The sequence below is a fragment of the Nyctereutes procyonoides genome, unplaced genomic scaffold, assembly GCF_905146905.1.
Source record: "Nyctereutes procyonoides isolate TBG_1078 unplaced genomic scaffold, NYPRO_anot_genome, whole genome shotgun sequence".
Classification (NCBI taxonomy): Eukaryota; Metazoa; Chordata; class Mammalia; order Carnivora; family Canidae; genus Nyctereutes; species Nyctereutes procyonoides.
This window is the reverse complement of record NW_026575052.1, coordinates 24,616,175-24,633,090: the sequence shown is the minus strand read 5'-3', so window position 1 is coordinate 24,633,090 and position 16,916 is coordinate 24,616,175. Positions and strand designations below refer to the sequence as shown.

At 41.8% G+C, this 16,916-nt stretch overlaps 1 long non-coding RNA gene across 4 annotated transcripts in view; it reads left to right on the top strand.

The window, feature by feature from the left end:
* The first annotated feature begins 193 nt into the window (after positions 1–193).
* The window catches only part of LOC129514063 (uncharacterized), a 61,521-nt gene continuing 44,798 nt past the window's right edge, over positions 194–16,916 (top strand). The window contains exons 1-3 of one of the 4 annotated variants that reach the window (XR_008665348.1): positions 194–353; positions 6,747–6,812; positions 11,431–11,511. This is a non-coding gene — a long non-coding RNA (uncharacterized LOC129514063). Of the gene's footprint in view, positions 354–1,651; positions 1,754–3,931; positions 3,974–6,746; positions 6,813–11,430; positions 11,512–16,916 lie in introns of those variants that run through there. The other 3 variants (XR_008665347.1, XR_008665346.1, XR_008665349.1) reach the window with 3 other exon arrangements.

Here is a 16,916-nt window from a genome sequence, read left to right as displayed (position 1 = left end):
TCGGGGTGGAGCGGCGGATCCGACGCAAGGCGGGCCCTGCTGGCGGGTCCGGTCGCTCCGAGGCACAAAGGCGACGAGGCGGCTGACTGGGCGCCCGCGAGCGCTCCGCTCTGTGCCGGCCGCAGTAAACCGCAGTAAACCGCGCAATTAGCGGACGTCTTGCTCCGCAAGAGGCTGGGCTCCCAGGCGGACCGCCGCCTACCTGCCCCCGGCTTCTCCCCCCCAGCCGGGGAGCCGGGGAGCCAGTTGGAGACCCGGAATGGAGGTCCCTGGGAGAGACGGAGGGGTGCCTGCGTCCAGGGCGCAGGGGGGCCGAGATGAGCGGCCCTCTCCGCCAGCAGCAGCAGCAGCAGGTGGGCGAGGCACAGGCCCTGGACATCTGCACGTCTCCGGCCTCCCTTCCACCAGCTCCCCGCCAAACGGCGAGGGAGGGGCGGGGCCCGGGACGGCGGGGGTAGCCTTTCTCTGGAGGAGAGGTAACGGGTGGGAGCTGCCCAACGGAGAAGCAGCTGTCCCGGAGCGGGCCTCCGGACCCTCCCGCCCCCGCCAGGACGCACCGCCTCTTTCTCGGGGCTTTCCATCCTCGGCTCCCCCTGCCAGGCCAGGCCGGTGGTGGGGGTGGGGGTGGGGGTGGGGGTGGGGGTGGAGGGTGAGGGTCCCCTTCCCCGTAGCGCGCACTCTAACACCCGCCCCCGCTGCATTGCAAACACCCGGCATCGCCCAACCCAACCACTGTTTGTTCAGCGAGGCGCTGGCAAGGCAAACACACACAACTGAGTCACAGGCAGAGCCCTCGCCCACGACGGCCACACGGTTAGAATACAAAACAGACCCCCTGCCTGGCTCTCCAGCCCGCGCCGCCAGAAGCCAGACGCGCTCGAACTCCGGGACAGACAGGGGCGCTGGTGAACCTAAACAGGGGGCTGCTGGCACGGGGCGGGGCACTCCCCTGAAGCTCAGGGGCGCAGGGACTTGGTGAACTTGTATAAGCCGGGGCCACACGCAAGCCGAAGCACAAGCACGCGGTTCCCCACGATGCCTTTCGCCGGCAAGATACGCTTTATTTCCAGAGCTCCAGTCCCCGCACAGCAACCCGCTCGGTCAACTCGGTGGCGTTGGGCGGCGGGACTTCACGCACGCGCGCTAACTCCTCCCCCGCGTCCGCTTCCTCCCGGCCCCGCCCCTCCAGCCCACATTGGACAGTGCTTCGGCCGGCCCCGCCCAGTGCCTCCCTGCCTCCGTCTCTGATTGGACGCTGGCCTCCATTGGCCCTGCCCCTCAGCGACGGGAGCCCGCGGCCCTCCGAGTCCCGGCGCCGAGGGGGTGGGGCCGGGCGGGGCGTCGGGGCGCTATTGTCATGGAGACGAGAAGCCGGCGGCCGCGGAGGCGGGCGCAACCCGGCCCCGGTGGCTGCCAGCCGGCGGAGACGGCGGCGAGGCGGAGCGGCGGGGACTGCGGGTCGGCGCGGGAGGGAGCGCGGAGCTGGGCAGTGCTGGCCACGCGGGCAGCCGGGTTCGGTGGAGGCCGGGTGGTCGCGGGGGGCGACCCCGCCCCGCTGCCTCCGCTCCCGCCTCCCGCGGCCCTGGCGCTGCTCAGCGCCCGCCCCCGGCTCCGCCCGCCGCCGCCGCCGCCGCCGCCGCCGCCGCGGCCCCTCGCGCTAACGGTCGGTAGCGGCCCGCGCGCGCCGCCCGCCGGGGGCTCGCGCCAGCCACGAGGGAGCGTCCGCAGCCCGCGCGCCCGCGCCGGACGGTAGGTGAGTCCCGCGTCCGCCGGTGCCGCCGCGGCCAGGCCTCCTGCCCTCGAGCCGCGCCCGCGGGCCTCCGTGCACCGGACGGACGCGGCGGCGCCCCGCGCGGCGGCGGGCGGGCCTGTCGCGAGGTCGCGGGCCCCGGGCCGGCGCGCGTGGGCGTGTCCCCTCCACCCTCGCGCGGCCGTGGCCGCGGAGCCGCGGAGGAGGGGAGTCGGGGACACCGACGTCCTCCTTCCAGCAGCGGCCGCCCCGGGCCGCCCCCGCCCCCGCCCCGCCCCCCCTCGGCCCTCCTCCCGTCGTGGTTTCGGTGTCGGGGGCTGGAGACAATCCTGAAAGATACCGAAGCATTTCGAATTTATGGTTCTGTGGCTGTGGTTGTCACCTCCGCTCTACGTCAAATTTAAGACTCATTTCTTAAGGATGTCTCTATTTTCTGCTTTATTTGCACATTGATGGCTCTGCTGCTCGGCTGGCCGCGGCCGCCCCGCGTCTCCGACTTGTGCTAATACGTGAAGTGGAAGAACTGGTGGGATTCAGATAGCATCTGGCGGGGGTGCTCCGTGTCCGTGGGGAAGTTTTTTCCTTTTCTGGTGGTAAACACGAGGTTCTTCCCTTTTTGATCCCGGCCGGGGGTACGGTTGACGTCCGCTCTCCCCTCCCTCCCTCCCTCCCTCCTCCTTCATCATCATCAGCTCTCCCGCTTGGGACCCTGCTCCCTGGTGACGCTGCGGTCTGGCTGGCCTCGTGCTGGAGCTTCGCCCCCGCGGAGGGGGGAGCCCTCGCCCCCTCCCCCCACGTTACCCAGATGACTCCTCTTTTGGCGTTGGTGGGGGGGAGGCGGGGGGATTGTTCTTGTATTTGTGTCTTTCTGAGCATTTTTAACTTCCACTGAGGGTAGGCGTGCCCTGTTTGTTTTTAATGTGGCACTCTGAAAAATTGTGATCCTAAGACTTCCTAAGAAAGGTTCATTGGTTTGTCGCGTCCGCACGGATGCGGTCACGCGAAACTCTTAAAAATGTAAAGCTTCCAAGTGAGATCCGCAATCGCACGGCTAAGCCATGGCCGCAGAGCTTGCCCCTCGAGTTTTGGCTGTGCAGTTGTCATCGTTTAAATCAAGTGCAAAAGAGGTTATTCCTGTTTATTTAGCGTAACAACTGTTTACAGTTAAAACTTTAAAGACCCATAAAAGTGGGTCTGCTGTGTTTTAAAGATCTCATCATTCTTGTAGGAGAGACACAACACGGGGCACTAGGAAAGGCAACAGATTGCTCCTGTCATATCGCTTTGCTGTTTCGGAGTGTACTTAAAGGATTATGATTGATAAGGCTGTCTTGCCAGAGAATGTTGACACAGGTGTGCATCGTTATCTTAATTAAGATCCTGAGAAAATGTTGTCTATGAAATGGTGACATAAGAAGGGCGGCATATTTTTGTACAGTTTTGCTTTGGGAGAATTTAATTGCACTTGAAACCTGTCTTTGAGCTTCCAGATTTTGTGAGCGCTTTGGCAACAGAAGTTTTAGAGAGAAATGGTAGTTTAATGTTAAGTGCTCTGGCATGTAGTAATGCTACTTGTGGCTTTTGGGCCATGCCTTTGTCAGCTTTCTTTGTGCTCTTTGTGGAGTCATGGTTACTAACTTAGGAAAAAAAAGCATAAATGAGACAGTCTGTTATTAAGCAAACATTTATTAGCGTTGAGAATAAATCTGTAGAGGAAGGCTCGCTTAATGCGCAGAAACAGGAATATAATAAAAAGGCAAATATATGAGAAATTTATGCTACTTTATATTTTGGGAAACTGTCTCCTAGAATGTTTTAATGATCTAAAGTAGTTTCTCTTTTCACATCATCAAGTACTTAGCTTAGTTCTTTATGGAATGCCTTGTTTTTATTAACAGAAAGAGAAGAAAACTGTTTTATTTCTTCCAAAATGCTGTCTATAAATTCAAATTATGGGCAAGTGGGCATAAGTGCATTTAGCCTCTTATTAGTTTAAGGATCTGAATCATAACCTGGGCGACCACTAAAATAATATTACTCTCCTTTACTTCAGATTTCTGAATGCAAAACAATAGCGAGACGGATGCTGCTGATTATATTACCCTTGGCTCACCCAGCACCTAATACCCTTTAACATAAGTATTGCATTAAGATTTTCCCCCCTCTCTTTGTAGCTCATGATTTCCTGGAAGCTGGCTGTCCATCAGTGTGTATATAAGATGTGTGAGTGTTTTTCTTTAATATTAAAACTCATTGTAGAAAGAGGAAATGAAAGTGGAGGAGGCCATAGGCATATGATCGGAGAAGCCAGGTGTAGAGTCACAGCTCATTCGTGACTCCAAGGATAATTAGCTGGCTAGAATTACATGGTAAACTAAAATCAAAGAAAGACTTATTTAGATTTGTTTGCTGAAACTAAAACAAGAGCATTAATTTCGAGATAATTACTTTACTTATCCCCCATGCCCCCCATCAAAATTTTTGTTCTGGCAGCTAAGATCAGCATCCCTATGCTGTTTATCCATGTGTTATTTTCAAATTTTATATGCAGTGTTAAAAGAAATGAAATAAGAATGTGAACTAATTACCTATTGTCTGTTTTAATGAATAACACTAAATAATTGTTAATATATTTTTACATTATAGAAAGCTTAGGAAAAAATTAAACATTCTTCAGTTGATAATGTGCAAGTAAATGAAGTCATGTAGTCATAAGCGAGTTAAATGTGTTCTTTAAAATAGAATATCAAGAGAGTATCATATTTGGAATACTGTTTTAGCTCTGAGGTAGCACAGCCTTTTTTGTGTTGTAATAGCTATATATATATATGTGTGTGTGTGTGTGTGTGTGTGTGTGTGTGTATTTCCCTTCAATTTCTACATTTTATTGGCTCTTTTAATTTTAACATATTTTTGGTGTATTGTTAGCTGTTTTATAGAGAATAATTCTGCTTAAAAGATGCAGTTGATGCAACTCTAAGAAGATGTAAAATCCTGGACTTGTTTTTCTCTTGTGCAGTAATGACTATGGTTTGCTGTCACAGCACTACTCTGAAGTATGATACTTATAACTTATTTCTGCATAAATTCACAGTGTTTTCATAGCTAGAGTATACCTAAGCACCAATTTAGCTTGGCAAATTAACTTAGATGCTTCAAAATTGAAAACTGGTATATTCTAATGTAGTTCAAGTTTAAATCTTTATTAGTAAGGATGCACTTAACATTTGTTCAGGAGAAGGAAATACAATTTTCTCCTGCAGTTGTCATTTATGTAATTCATTTTTCTAGCCTTTTCTCAGGCTAATGATATTCCACACCTTGATACAGCCTTTATTTGTTTATTTGGAGTAATATGGAGTGATACCTTGGAGAAAATTAGATTAGATATTCCTATCTAATATCCCCAAAGTATTTAGCTAGTCTTCTGTGTTTCTTTAAGGAGAATAATTTTCATTTTTGCGTGTGTGTGTGTGTGCAGTTTATAAGTATGACGCTTCCATAATGCATTTGGATGTTTTAGTTCACTTCTGAATTATGGGGTTCCTCCAAATGTTGGCTGAAATTTGTCCTTGCATATCCCCAAGCTCATCTGCAAGTGAGTGTCTGTAACACAGTGTGTTTATGTATGGAGTAAACCCAAAATAGCATCAGTGTTGGTTTTACCAAAGTATTTATATTGGTAATAGGAACTAAGTACAGAATGTAAAGAATGTCACTTGAGGCCTTTGATTATTAAAATTTAACTAAATGCATTCGCCAGAGGTTCAGTAAATTAGAAAAATTTCTGATTCGTGGAAATACACTGAATAATTAATTTTTTATGATATCATTGGATGGTGAAATTTATAAACTCAGTGCTTTCCATAAAAGTCAAGACTGAGGTTACATTTTATAGGAATGGAATTATTATTTAAAGGAAATAATCTGTTTATACCAAATTATAGTCTTTCATTATTTTCATTACCCAGCTCTTTTAAGAATAACTTTAATAGGAGGATCAGCTCCAGACATGGGTACTAAACTCTTTTAATGACAGAGGGTGTACAGGTATGTGTAAAGCTTGTCATTTCTCATCAAAATAGGGGCCGCTGAATATAAAGATGAGAAAAAATTCTTTTGCAGAATATTCACGTTGTCTATTGGGGAGAGCAAGGAACTGGATTTAGTGGTAGAGAATGTTTTGTTAAGTAAAAAAGATGATCGTATGACCAAAGGAAAAAAGGCTAATTTAAACAGAAAGCAACTCTAGTTAGTACAGCCTGCGTAGAACAAATGCTTCTGTATAAACTTTCAAAGGGTTTAAAGTGATTTTTAACATAAAAATGAAGCGATACATAATTGTTTTCAAATAATACACTTGTGTTGCCCAGTCTCTGATTGGGTCTTATGGAGACGGGGTTTCATGTATGACCAGGAGCTGATGCCTTACAGCAAGTTAGAAAATACACAACAGGAATCTAAGGAAAATGTGAAGTAGTGAGCAGCTGATTTCTCTCCATTTGACTTTAAGCTTAACCTTTGTTGTTTTGTTGTTGTTTTCAACCATGTGTAAAACTGTTGAATTTTTACTGAGTATTGGTTGGCGATTCCCCACCCCCACCCCCACCCTAAGAAAAATCTAAACCTATATGCAGATGGGTTTTGTTTTATATCTGTTGTCAGCCAAAATTTGCTATTAAGATTCATGTTTCATCTGTATTGATGATATTCATATGTATTAAAACTGGTACTCTTTTTATATAAAATAGGTGGGAATGTCCCTATTTAAAAAAAATATGAAGAAAACATGTCATTTCAACAGTAATGGATTATGGTTGATTAATTGAGACGGTTGTACTAAATGTTCTCTGGTGGAAATAGCTAGAGTATGCTTTTTGAGAAATGTGTCATTCAGGAATAAAATCAATTGAAGTATTGGTAATTAAATTGTAATTCCATGAAGGAAGGAAGTGAAGGAAAGATGAAGCTAACTGTTGCTGTTTTTCTTTTTAAGAATCTACAGTTCATAATGGAGCTACTGTACTGGCTATCGGAAGGAGGAGATTCGGAAGATAGGGAGGTAATATTATCTCTTTTAAAAGAATACTTTCCTCTGTAATCCTGAGCCTTTATTACATATAAGAACTTTATCTACCAGACAGCAATTTCTTTAAATGTGGGGTATGAAACGATCTGATTTTCCTGTGCTGAGTTTTGAGCTGCTTCTCCGAGGACTGTGGGCTGTGCCGGGAGAGCTGAGAAATCTCATCTAGGCATACTCAGCACCCTTAAAATAGCTTCTTTCTGAGAATTAGATCTGTGATGGTGGCCTCCCCAGTTCTAGTAGATGTCATTTTAGTTTGTGGCTGATGTGCATGCATTCAGCATGTTGCTTGGCTGTCCTCATTTACCTCCCAGTCTTTGTTGCCTTCTCTGGGAATGCACTCTCTGCAGGGCGATCTACTGCCAGCCTCACCCAGACTCTGAGTGGGAGACTTGGTGGTTGACAACTGGCTCCAGAGCTCTGCCAAGGAGTGAGCCTGGGCCCAGCCTGGGCTGCTCTGGTGCAAGGGATCGCACACACGTGGGTCCTTTGCCTTGTTCACCCCTTTAGGTCCCTTTCCATTTTCCTTGCAATCCTAGGTTACGGATAATATACTTTCCTTTTCCTCTCATTAGGTTGGCTTGCTGCTTCCTCTGCAGCTGTTGCAGGGATTCACATGGAATGGAAGACTCTGTTTTACTCTGGATGATATCGTTGATCATTTACCCTTGTGGGTTGTTTTGTTTTTGTTTTTTTCCATTTTCAAACATCTAATGTTAGTGTTAAAGAATGACTCTAAGATTATTGAGGAACAATATTCATGCACAATTTGTAGCCAGAAGAAATTTGTATCATGCTGTGTTGCCACATTGAATATGCAGGTGAAAATAAAAACAGAGTAAAACCCTTTTATGAAAGACCACTGACTGTGTCTAAGAATGTTTATGTAGGCTTTAGTTGGGGAATGATATTTATATCTATTTTTTTTCCTTTTTAAGAAAAATGATATACTTTTCTAGTCACCAAAAACATCTACTTCTTGAACTATACCTGTGGAGGGATATTAATAGGACAATAAAGGGTTTCATGGTATCCAATTATATAATTAGGAAATTGGTAAGCAGTGTGGTAGCTAAAACCAAATTCTTCCATTAAAAGGGCTAGTGTACATTTAAAAACAAAAACCTGCAGAAAACAGACTATTTGAACTTTAAATCAAATGACGTTTTCGGTTAACAGAACAAGAAGGGGAAATATACCAATCTCAGGTTCTTGTATTGATGCCAAGGTAGAAGTTGTAAGCCGAGGAAGCCATTAAGATGTAGCCTAGTAAAAATGGTGATATCAAAGTGATTACTTGGAAAGCAGTTTACATTCACAAAACAATTCAATATTATGACCTTGACCAACTTTTACACTTCAGATGCTTGGGTTATTACTCCGGTTTTTAAAATATCACTCGATAGCTCGGGTATAGAATGCAAGGGTATTTTTGAAGTGACTGGGTCTTGCTGGTCATCTTAAAATAGGCTACAGTATTACAAAGTTGAAATACAATATGTATTAATAGAAGGAAAATATAAAATTTAATATCCGGGCCACTCAGAGACCTTTATACCTACTTTAAAAGTATAATCTTGACATCTATGATACGATTTTTTTGTCTTTGTTATATGAGCAGAATTATGGATATTCTACAATCCAGATGTCTCATTTATTAATCCCAAATCCCATTCTCTGTAGTGGACATTGAAGATAAAAGGTGTACGTGGGAGAGTCAAGTTTTGAGTCAGAGGCTAATTTATTAAGCATTCGGACGTAGACCAGCAGCCTTGATTAATGTGGGACCGTGAAAGCGGACAGGTGAAACTGTTTTCGGCTGAAATTTACTAATGCAGCAGTCATTAAAATTAAATGTTTGTTAACATAATAGCGATGGCGTTTTCTCCTCCTCCTCCTTGTGGTTTTGTCCAACTAGATGTTACAGTGGCAGTTGTACTGACTGTTGAGTGTTTAAATGATGACACCATTATGTGAAGTGATTTTGAAATGAGAGATTTCAGCCAAGAATTACATCTGCTCCCATCTCCTTCAAATCATACTCTCTGGCAGTACAGATTATGATTGATTTGTTTGTGACAGATTGCAGGAAACAGTCATTGATTTTTCAATATTTTACCTTAAAATTATTTACAGTTGTAACCATGGGGAGGTATTTCCATGGGCTGTCAGCCCCTGAAAGACTAGGATAATATTCCCTGCTCTCTGACAAGACAAATTACCTGTAATGAGTGCAGTAGCTGAAGGGTATACTTTTATTTTAAAATATGTCAATAACCCCAGTGACTAAACGAATATTGATTTAGCATAATGAAGCCTGAGTAATGTGAAAATGAGCTTTTTCAAGGAGCCTGGTAAAGACTTTCTTTTTAGCTGGTTGTAAGAAGCTTTTCATTCTTTTCAACCAGCTCCTGGAGATAAGGAGTTTTATATGCAAACCATCAGGAATGATAGTGTTGTTTGTGATAACAACCTGGGGCCAAATATTTTTGCCTTTACTTTTATCGATTCTTTTTTGCAAATCTGATTTTGAGTCTTAACTTTCAGTCATAGAATTTGATTTCCTTGATCTTATCTTTAACCGACTTAGTATATTCACAGTGGCAGCATATTTTGCATTAGAACCTCCAGTCATGAATATTAAAATATAACTATATGTACGATAATTTGTAGATGACATAATCATTATCTTAGGACATTTCAAACGGGTTATTGTAGAATTTAATGCACCATATTTTATGGGAGAATAATTCCCAGTCCCTGGACATCAGATTGCTTTCAGTGAATGAAGATTAATTTACTTAGGCATCGGTGCATGTTTTCATTTTTGTCCAACTTCCCTCCCATTTTTTGAATGTAATTCCCAACTTTTCATAGATTAAGATCCTAATGCATAAGGTCCTCCAGGCAAGAATAATAGTAGAGAAGTATATAGCTGTATTTTAGAATCCATCAAGGAGCCTGAAGACTTTGTGCCTGAATAAGTATCTTCGTATCTAACTTGGTTAGGAGAAAATAGGGTAAAAATTGCTAGTAATATATAGCAGGAAAAAGTAAGTATTTGAACAAGATATCAAACTGCTAATTCGTGGAACTCCAACATACTTTATGATAACTAATAGTAACAGCATCTTATTAAAAGCAGTAGGTAAAGGCCCTTTAAAAATTAATAATGAGTTCCGATTGAAATAAAATTCAGATGGCTCTTTGTGAGTGCTAGTTATCTTGTAGGATGGCCCTGGAAATGTTGCAATAAAATGAAAAATAGAAACCTATTTCTTAATGGAAAAAAGGATAGACTCTAGAACAAAAATTATCATTTCCCCCATCCTCAGGAATTTGCCTAAGGGTGTGACACTCTGTCACTGGTCTTAGTTGTATTCTGCAGTAGATCCAACGCCTTATAAAATCACTGGTCCCATGGTTTCAGATACTGTAAGATTCTATTTCTCTATCACCCTCTCCCCCAAATTCTTGTGCTTTTTCTATAAACAGACCTTTGAAACTAGAACTGTGAGAAATACATCATTATTACATATAAAACTGGTTGCCCACAAATTCTTCAATTATTAATTGGCTTTACAGTTTTTTTTTAAGTTGATGTACTAACTGTACAACTTATCCATGGATAAGGTGATATCTATAGATATGCCTTCCAGAAAAAGAAATGAATATAGGTTTTTTTTCTCCGTAGTTTTTTTAAATAAAACATTTTTTTTCCCCAGACAAATCTAGGCTAATGAGAACATCTATGTTGTCATTTATTTTGGAGATAAAAAATAAATGTATTATTCTCAGCGCTTCTTGACCACATCATATAGTTTAAACTTGTGAGTTCATTTTACAGTGCATGTGTAGAACTACTTATGTGAAGTAGGTTTTAATAAATATGTAGTTAAAGTAAGGCTTTTTCTGGGGAAATTATTCTCTTTTGGATACTACGTCCTTCTCCATTCCCCCCCCCCTTGAAAAAAAATACTCTGCCCTTGTTCTGTAAGAAAAAATTATTTATATAGAGTGTTTTTAAATCATACAACTCATTGCCTGGGGTTAGTTAAGACATTTTTTTTTTTTTGAAAAGGAGAAAATGCCCCCTTTTAAAAAATCTTTCTTGTTATTTGTATCTATTAAGATAAACAGTTTACTTTGATACGGTGCATACCAATCTACTTAGTTAATTTTTTTTCCAGAATTCATTTTGCTGTATTTGGTCTGACCTTCTATGATAACTTAATATAGGAACAAATTAGCATATAATTCTATTTTCCATGTGACCTCAACCAGTTGCAGAATCATACCACCACTTTTGGAGGGCAATTCGATAGTGTATGTAGACTGTAACATTAAGTGTTTGCAAATGTTTAGGGCATCCTGGCTAATGTGATATCGAAAAGATTTCAAAATCATCAGTGAGAGGAAATACCCCAATTACTAAGGTATGAAAACACCTCCTAAAGGTACTATTTTTAATTAATGTACATAATTGATTGGTGATTTGTCTTTCCCCCAAGCAGAAAGTGCAGTTGGTGAAGTCTGAGATATTAGGGATTGAACATGACAACTAAACAGATCTTTTTTTTTTTTTCTCTTTTAGATTTGGATATCAGGCTTTGAAACTTCCTGTGGTCTGTTCAATCTAGACACAAAGGACCTGGGACAATCAAGTGCTCAAGAGGTTTAAATTGTTTTGGATGTTCCTATTTATAGACAAAAATATTTTTCCAATTCAGATCCTCACTTGTTATACAGAAGGTCATGTTCTTCTTGATCATCCATTTTGTTTGAAATGACTAGTATTGTAGAGTATCACCAAACATTTTCTGTTTGAATCAAAGCATAGAAAAATGTATGTTGACTTTTTTCTAAAATGTCTTTATTGGATCGAATGAATGTTTATACTTGAAAAAAGAGGGTTCCGGAAAAAAAAAAAATCCCTGTCTCTGTCCTAGCGATTCTTCCAGCAGTTCAGCATCATTATATATGTAATATAACTATTACATTTATGGGCGGAAAAAGACTTGAAAAGTATCCATGCATGTTTTTTTTTTTTACTTCTCTATATTAATCCCCTTGGAATAGAACATTTCTCCTCACAAAATCTATTAGCGCAACTCAGATACATGAAAATGTTGCCTTAACGGGCAGATCATTTGATATGTGTTTGAATATTTGATTTATGTAAAGAAGATGATACCCAGTTCTTTCACAGAGTTCTTATATTTGTGTACACCGACTAATAATGGGTTGCCTTGCCATTGGGAAATGCCTTGTTGTGGTGTGTGGCATCTGTAGGAAAACAGAAGGATTCCTCTGGCCTCTGTGGTGTCTGGTGAGAGACAGTCCTCAGTGCGGAAACTGGGGAGATTCACAGATGCCGGTGACACCCGTAGAAACTACTGTGGGTCACTGTTTTGTGCTTGACCCAGTTTGTACTCCATCCACTTCTGTAGTTTTTACAAAGAATCAAAGGTGCTGTGATTATTCTTAAGCTTGGATCTCAATATCGCCAAGTAAATTTATTAGGCTAGACTATTTCTTTTTAAATTTTTAATTAAACTTTGTATTTCAAAATAATTCCAGATTTCACCCGCAGCTAACTAATGGAGGGCTCCCATGTACTTTTTACCCGGTTTTGCCAATAGTGACGCTAATAACATGTAGTGTAATATCACAGCCTGGCTGTTAACGTTGCTACAGAAGGTACAGAACATTCCCATCACCACAGGGATTCCTCACATTATCCTTTCATATCCATACTCCCATCTCTCTTGCCCCTTCTCCTTAACCCCAGCAACCACTCGTCTGTTCTCCATTTCTATCATTTTGTCTTTGCCAGAATGTCACAGAAGTGGAATTCCATAGTGTGTTACCTTTTGGAATTGGCTTTTCTTGCTCAGCATATTTTACTGGAAATTCAACTTGTACTTATTCAGGACTTTGTTCTTTTTTATTGTTGGGTAGTATTCCATGGTATGGTGGTCCTGCAGATTGTTTAACTAACCATTCACCAGTCGGGACTTCAGGGTTGTTTCCGGTTTCTGACTGTTAGAATAAAAGGGCTATAAACATTCGTGTACAGGTTTTTGTGTGAACATAAGTTTTCATTTTTCCTGGGAAAAATGCCCAGGAGTGCAATTGTGGGTCATATGATAATTACACAGAGTATTTCTTTTTATGACTAGACTTGATTTTGTGTGTGTGGAAGGGGAGACAAGGCGGACATCGACATTTTTGCGGTGTCTTTGCTTTAACTGGATTTGTTTCTGATTTTAAAATATGCAGACTATCTTGAATAACTTGTAGCCAGATATCAAAAACAGTTCTCCACAACCTAGATTTTGTTCTTATTTTTAGAGAAATACTTCTGGAAAAAACTGCTGCTTTTTTTTTTTTGTAAACAATTTGTATGTAAAGGGATAAAGGTAGATATATATTGTAGATAAGGTGCTGCAGAGCTGACGGGTTACTTGGAGAAATGTAGGGGGAGTTTTCCAAGTGTTAATACAGACTTGGCTTTCAAGGACATACCATGGTAGCTTCCAAACTGACTCGTGCTTTTGTCACTCTCATCTTGCCTACGGTTTTTTACTTGTAGAATTAAATCATTATCTTAACAGTTCGTTCTCTGTAGTGTTGCATTTCATGCTCATTTGATTCAACTATAAGACTTGTGTTTGTAAGGAAAAGAAGGAAATAAAAGCCAAAAAGTGTCTTTCCCTAGTACACGACCCCGAAAAATGTTAACTACTTTATATGGATGCTTACAATGCTTACTGGAAGGAACAGCTCTGTTCCCAACCCTGGTGGAAATTATACTGCTTTATTGTATGTGCCTTGACATAATGAGACATGTACAAAACCATGGATGCTATATTTTGGGGGTGACCCACTGAAAAGATTTTTCGAGGACAATTTTGACTCTGATTTTCTTCCATTATATATACTGACTTTAGAACTCTCAGCAAAGACTGAGCTCCATTTCATTTTTATTTTTTTATATATATTTTTTGATTTTTATTTATTTATGATAGTCACACACACACAGAGAGGCAGAGACACAGGCAGAGGGAGAAGCAGGCTCCATGTACCGGGAGCCCGACGTGGGATTCGATCCTGGGTCCCCAGGATCGCGCCCTGGGCCAAAGGCAGGCGCTAAACTGCTGCGCCACCCAGGGATCCCTCCATTTCATGTTTAGAAGCATTGGATATCACTTACTGGTTACAATGATCCTGCTAACAAAAGTCAATATTATAAATCTTTAATTTTTTCCAGTGAGGCATTAGGCTCAGAGGACCCCAATCTTTCAGGGCTTCTAAATATAGTTTTTATCTCAGCATGTTATGTTTATGACCACAGTGATAGAAATGGCCTAAGACAATAGAATCATCCTTGCCCTTAAAAATGACCTGGTTATAAAAGATAGCATGTGTGCGTGTGATCTTTAAATACCAATAGGTCACTCATCGTTGAGGAGCTGCCAAAACACCCCATGTTCTGGCACTTCTAGGCACTGGGAACCTAAGAGCCCCCCTCTTCTATCAGCCTGGTTCTCCGTAGGGCATAGAATAGGGGGTGGGGACAGGGGAGAAAGTAAAAAGAAACCGACAGACCGACATGACTGCGTGCTACTAGAACTCCAGAACCTTCAGAACTCGGAAGAAAGTCTAGGCCAGCTGGAACTGCTGAAGCAGGCCTCACAGAAGATGGCAGACTTGAAGTTTGGAGGAGCATATACGTAATATGGAGAAGGATATCCGCAGAGACAGAAATGAGCTCCTGTGTGGTTTAGTTGAAAGTAGAGAGGAATCTGGTCTGGCTAGAATTTCCTGGGACATTGCAGGGGTAGTCACTGCCCAAAAGTCTATTTAACATCTTCCTATGTTTTAGGAACTCACCAGAAATGTGGCATGCTGTTTGAAAGAGTAATATTTAAATTTAAATATGTGGGTTTGAGTGAAAAAAAAAAAAAAACAAGTGGGTACTCTTCCTCCTTAAACTAAGGCTTGGAAGTATGTCTTAGCTTTTAAGCCTCCATCTGTTGGGGTGTGTGTGTGTGTGTGTGTGTGTGTGTATATATATATGTAGAACAAAAGATTCTACTTTATTCTCTTTACGATTGATAAGGAATAAGAGGTTTTATACTTCTTCAGTGTCTTAAATGCATAATCTGTAAGACAATCATGCTTCTTAGAGTTCTAGTTTATTTGGGGCCTTAAATAACAAAAGTTGGGGACTTAGAAAGATGATTTGATCAAAGTGGTTATAAAAGACATAAAAATTAAGGTAGTCATGGTTCTATATGTAATAATATTGATCCCAGTATACCCAACTACATGACATTGCCAACACAAATCGTGTTTAGTGCAAGAGCTATGCTAGGTTGGCAACTTAAAAGTCTTGAGTATATATGAAGAGGAAGCATTAAGGAATCGTCGTGTAATAGTGTTTAGCAGTTTGAAAAATAAAATAAAACTGCAATTTTAGTCAGGTTTTTAAAATTTTTTTACAAATACTGCAAATCATAGGTTGGTTACCACTAGACTTCCTGACTCTGCCATGATTGCTGTATTCTAGGTCTATTCTTTTAAAATACCAGGCACTTTATAATTTTGTCTATAATTGTTTATATATATATTCTCCACAAAATCTTTTTAGAACAACTTATTGCTAAATTACCTTAACCCACTCGCCATCTTTAAACTTTTATGTATGCATACACTAAAGTGTGAGTTGCAAGACACATTGGTGGAGTATTTTATTTTTCTAGGCTCCTTATTCAAAATACCGTTCAAACTCAATGCATAAAAATAGCAGGCCACTCCCTTTTGCATGCTTTTGAAGCTGGAAAAGACTCATTTTACATATGAAGAAACTGAGTCCCAGCAGGATGAAATGACTAACTAGTAAATAATGATGAGGACCTTTTGAATGGAAAACAAAAAGTAAACTCAGGTGACTTGATGCTTTCCCCAGTTCTGGAAATTCAATTTAGGGAGGCTTGTATCACAACCAGATTCTTGATGTGTTCTTGTTCTATATATGTCAGAAATAAATGTCTACTTTGCCGTCTGCACATGTCATATTGACATTTGGTCACCAAATACGGGTATAAGTAGCAAGTTCAAGCGTATTAATCTCAGAACTGAATTTTAACCAATAGAATATTGCATTCATTCACTTCTCTTTGTGCATACCTGCTGTCCCTAAACATTGTAATAAATCCAGGGAACCAAATATGAATCCGACATGTTCCCTAAAATCAGTAAAGTGAGCACAGGGCTCAGGCCTGGAGATGAAATGGTGAACAGTATGCAGTGTTTGTTTAGGAGCATAGGGCTTAGCATACCATGGAGATGGGGCATAAACAGACCATTTCACCATTTCAGCCCAGCACATATAGTCGCGTGAGCTAGGAGAGTGGCCAGGGAAGGAGAGGTATTAAGGATTGATGGAAAACACTGAGATGCTGGAAATAAAAGGGCTTGATGACCCATTTCATATGAGGGTAAAGAAGAAGTATGACAATGAGGGTGTCCACAGGGCTTACACTATCAGGTCATGGTGTCAGTATTCTGGGACTAAGATCCCAGGCGAGTAGGTCTGATGGGAAGAAATGGCACCCAAACAGTTGGTTTTGAGGTGCTAGTAGAATAGCCAAGGAGTTTGGAACTCACCAACGAGTAAGCAGGCAAGAAACAAATCTCTTCTTCCATAGTGGTGCGATTTTTTTTTCCCCTTAATGGGAAAATTTCTCAAAAAGTGTGTTTGTTTTCTGTCATTATTCCCTGTTTCTTTATCATGTGATACAGCTATGAGAAGCAAGTCTGAGATGAAGGGTTCACTATTACCAGGCAATGTTTGTTTTGAAAAAGATGGGGTTCAAAAGTGTGTAAAGGAAGTAAAGTAAGTCTTCCCAGCCATAGTTGTCTCCAAAACATGACGTGTACTAAATTTCAATTGTGCACAGAAATTTTTTTAAAGATTTATTTACTCATGAGAGAGAGAGAGAGAGAGGCAGAGACATAGGCAGAGGGAAAAGCAGGCTCCCATGGGGACCCTGATGCAGGACTCAATTCCAG